Raw genomic sequence first — 4,908 nt, 5'->3', positions numbered from 1 at the left:
ATTTTAAAGTGATATGCTTTTAAAAAAGGGATATATGTGTAATAGCCTCTTTAAAATGAATGTAATGATCATTGTAACCAATGATTAGAACAAAAGTAAGAATGCCTCTTCTTTTTATTTGCTTGAGTATTAAGATATATGATATGACAGGTTATGTCATGTGAATTATAATTTATGTAAAAGTTAATAAATCATGAATTATTATCAAGTATGATTTTTAAGAAAAATCATATGTTTAAAATTTATGTAGAATCAAAATTTATATAAAAAAAATTTCAAACAATTAAAACAAGTTGTGAATCTCTAGACTTAAACCACTCAAAATCTTTTTTTCAAACAATTAAAACGAGTTGTGAATCTCTAGACTTAAACCACTCAGATATTGGTGATTCAAAGTTTATGCAAACTAGAGGTGGAAACAAGTATAACATTATTTTTATAGATGATTATAAGATATTGTTATACTCTTGGCATATGAGCAAAGATGAAGCTCTTAAAATATTTAAATACTACAAGAATGAAGTTGAAAATCAACTTAACAAAAAGATAAAGATAATAAAAAATAATGAATATAGAGAATACAAAGCATTAATTGATGAATTTTATTCCTAAAATAGTGTTATCCATTAAATTATTGCTCCTTATTCACCATAAAAAACATCATTACAGAATGTAAAAACTAGACATTAAAAAATAATAATGAATGTTATGTTGATAATTTTTGAAAGCACCTCAGAAGTTGTAAGGGGATGCAATTATAGTTGCCAATTATATATTTAATAAAGTGCCCCATAAAAAGTTAGATAAGACACCATATAAACAGTGAAAAGATAGAATATTTTCCTAAAAATAACTCAAAATATTGGGGTGTCTTGTAAATGTAGCTTAACTTATCCTAAAAGGTTTAAGATAAGATATAAGACTATGTATTGTGTATTTATCAAATATGCATATAATAGCAGTGCATATTGATTTCTTGTAAATAAGTTGAGTATTGATGATATTCATCCTAAAACTATTATGGAATCAAGAAATGTTATATTATTTGGGATGTGTTTTCATGGAATAAAGTACGAGAAATTCATCTACTTAAGAGAACGATTAAGACTATTTCAAGTAATCATCATTAATCAAAAGATAATAAAGTTGAGCTTATAAAAAGAAAAGGGGCAAAAACGATCGAAACATTTGGTCCTAATTCTTTAACATACTTATTAAAAAACTAATATTGAACCTACTCTAAGGCAATGTCATGTCTAGAAGCTTCTTATTAGAATAAAAAATCAACAATAAAATTGAATCTATTATGAATAATCATACATTAGAACTCATGGATCTTCCTCATAAAAGTAAATCATTAGGCTATAAGTGAGTCTTTAAAAGAAAAATAAAAGTTGATGGCATTATTGATAAATATAAAGCTAGACTTGTTATTACAAGTTTTAGACAACAAAAAGGTGTAGACTATTTTGAAACATATTTACTTGTGTCGAGAATAACTTTCATACAAACATTAATTATCATTGCAACTATTAATAAACTTGAAATACATAAAAAAAAAATGTAATCATTGTCAAAGCTGATGGCACTATTGATAAATATAGAGCTAGACTTGTTGTTACAAGTTTTAGACAACAAAAAGGTGTAAACTATTTTGAAACATATTTACTTGTGTCGAGAATAACTTTCCTACGAATATTAATAATCATTGCGACTATTAATAAGCTTCAAATGCATCAAAAGAATGTAAATATTTTTCTTAAATGGTAACATTAAAGAGAAGGTTTATATGGAATAACCCGCGATGTTTATTATTAAAAGACAAGAAAATAAAGTTTATAAGTTTGTTAAATTATTATATATGGTTTGAAACACGCACCCAGACAATAGCATCAAAAATTTGGCAAGGTTATATTGTCAAACAAATTCAAAATCAATGAAGTTGATAAATGTATTTATGTAAAAAACATATATAAAGGTTATGTCATTGCAAGTCTATTAAGAAAAATGTTAACTAAAAAGTTTAACATGAAAGATATAGGTGTTTCAAATGTCATCCTAGGAATATACAAGTCTCTATATGGATGACATGCTAATTTTAGGTAACAATGGTCATATGATCAAGTCTATTAAGAAAAATATTAACTAAAAAGTTTAACATGAAAGATTTTAGGTGTTTCAAATGTCATCCTAGGAATAAGAAAAATTTAAGATATCTAATAGATTAATATTATTTCAATCTCATTATGTTGAGAAAGTTCTCAATAAGGTTTTTAAAGATGATAATAGAACAAACAAAACACCAATTGATATAAATATATATTTGTCCAAGAATAAAGTTAAGGAAATAAATCAATTGAAATATTCTAGAATAATTGGAAGCCTAATATATGTTATAAATTGCACAAGGTTTAATATTGTTTGCTTAGATAGTAAATTAAATAGATTTACAAGTAATCCAAGTATGGATCAGTTGAATGCAATAAAAAGGGCATTCAACTATTTGAGGTACTCCTTGGATAATGGGCTACATTATACCAATTACCTAATAGTATTAGAAGGGTATAATGATGCTAATTGGATATCTGACACTATGATTTTAAAATCCATAAGTGGTATGTCTTCATACTTAGTAGAGCAACTATGCTAAGAAAATCTTCCAAACAAACATGCATGTATTGCTAGATCCATGATGAAATTAGAGTTTATTGCTCTTGATAAAGCTGAAAAGAAAGCTAAATGGATTTGAAGTTTCTTAGAGGATATTCTATATTGGCCAAAATTAGTGTCAACTATTTATATTCATTGCAATAATTAGTCAACAATTGAAATGGCACAAAGTAATATGTATAATGAGAAGTCTAAACATATACGTCATAGACATTATACCTTTAAACATTTGCTTTTGAATGAGATTATTTTTACTAACTATGTAAAGTTAAAGGAACATATTATAGATTTGTTAACCAAAGGTTTCAAGAGAGGTTTTGTGTGTAATTTATCAAGAGGAATGAGCTTAAATCCTTTAAAAGATGAAAGATTGTAATGAAGGTGACCATACCTAATTGGATATCCCAAGATCTAGATTCAAATAAAAAAGTGAGTCATATAACATTATCGATAACACTAGCAAATTATTATTTTTTACATTTTTCTATGATGAAATAAATGATAGCGATAATGTGATAAAGAGTAAGCTGAACTCTTAATGATTTTCATATCTCGGTACACCAAACAGAGTATAATATAATACTTTTAATAAAAGATCATCTATATGAGTGAGAGATGTAGTCGTTTCTTTAAGAATTTTGATAAAGTTTGAATTCTCTAAAGTACTCATGAATCCATGAGTTATTCAGTGCCAAAATGAATATAACAGTAAGAACTAAAAGAAATATATAGGTACAGAACTATATAAGTACTATTATCTTAAAAGGTTAAATAGTTTAAGGCATCATGTTTACTATTTAGCAGGGTAAATCTAATAGGAAAAGTTCAAAGCTAAAAGTTACTTGTCTTAATGTAGAAACCTATCAAATCAGTATATCTCAATAAATCTTTGAATTAATTTTAAATTGGTGAGACGATTTCCATTCATGTAGGGGATTGATGAAAATTTGTTTTAAATCAACAAATTATAAAAAAAATGAGAAATTAATCTCAAATAACCCTTTGTTTTTTAAAAAAAAACTCTTGGTTTTTTTAGATTTAATTCATGGTTGATGGTAATTAATCAATGATTCATAATGATAGGGATTGATTCTTATTAATTCTTTAACTTTTTAGCTTTCAGAATTCACTATAAAAAAAGAGGTGAAGGAAGAGTTTCTAAATTGTATTTTTTTTCATATTTTACACATTCTTCCGCATCTTATTTTTAGTGTTTCTCTTATCCTCTTTATACGTTGATTTTCCTTCCAAATCTAGAGCTTATGTTTATCTTGTTGAGATATATTTGAGTTACATAATCTTTTGTTCGAAGACCTTATTTAAAAGAGCATATAAACCATAAGGGTATTGTTCGAATCTTAAGAGGCATGTCGCAAGCATCTTAGTTGTACAAGTGAAGAGCAATAAAGTTTTAAAGACAAAAAATTGATCTTTAAAAAGAACAAATTTTTTTATTACTTTAAAGTGTTTGTGTGTGTGTGTCAGTTGCAAATTTGATACATGTTTAGTATGTATGCTTGTATTCTATTAGTATTATTATTATTACAATGAAGGCATGTTTGTTATTAGTTATATTTTTATATGCTTATAGATTTAAACTTGTATAAACTCTAGGCTTTTCTTGAAAACTTTTTATGTATAACATGTCTTGTTATGATAAACTAAATATCATTGCTCACCAATTTAATGTATATATATGAACAGTTTTAAAAGACATACCTTCACTAATACTATAGAGATTTAAAGATAAACTATTCAAATTAATCTCTCCTAATTTCTTCACTTTTAATTAATGAGATTGATGTTCTAGCTAGCATTGTTTCCACACAAAGACGTGATTGTTGCTTAATTGGTACCATGTATGTTCTCCTCTTTTAAACAGGTTTTGATTCTGTTTCCACTTTTTTGTAAAGAAAGAAAGAAAAGTAAGTGGTGACCTAAAACTTATACACACACACACACGCACACATACGACTCTTGAAAGGTTGAATAATCATTTATAGGAAAATGAAATGATTTCATTGAAAATGAGATAAGAAAAAAAAAACAAAATATAATAGAAAATACAATTAGAACTTAATATAGAATTCCTTAACGTACTGCTAGCTAGTATTATGCAATGTTATTATGTATGTATATTCATCTTGTATTTACCTTATATAGGTTTTTGATCATATGTAGTATACTACATGGCTAGTATTATATACAACCTTATATATATATATATATATATAAGGG

The 4,908-nt window shown here is 25.9% G+C and overlaps 1 long non-coding RNA gene across 1 annotated transcript in view; it reads right to left on the bottom strand.

The window, feature by feature from the left end:
- Positions 1 to 392: 392 nt before the first annotated feature.
- The window catches only part of LOC105125974 (uncharacterized), a 16,248-nt gene continuing 11,732 nt past the window's right edge, over positions 393 to 4,908 (bottom strand). The window contains exon 3 of the long non-coding RNA XR_842335.1: positions 393 to 464. This is a non-coding gene — a long non-coding RNA (uncharacterized LOC105125974). The remainder of the gene's footprint in view (positions 465 to 4,908) is intronic.

The sequence above is a fragment of the Populus euphratica genome, unplaced genomic scaffold (genome assembly GCF_000495115.2).
Source record: "Populus euphratica unplaced genomic scaffold, PopEup_1.0 scaffold44.1, whole genome shotgun sequence".
Taxonomy (NCBI): Eukaryota; Viridiplantae; Streptophyta; class Magnoliopsida; order Malpighiales; family Salicaceae; genus Populus; species Populus euphratica.
Note: the sequence above shows the minus strand (reverse complement) of the source record. Positions and strands in the feature narration are given on the sequence as shown.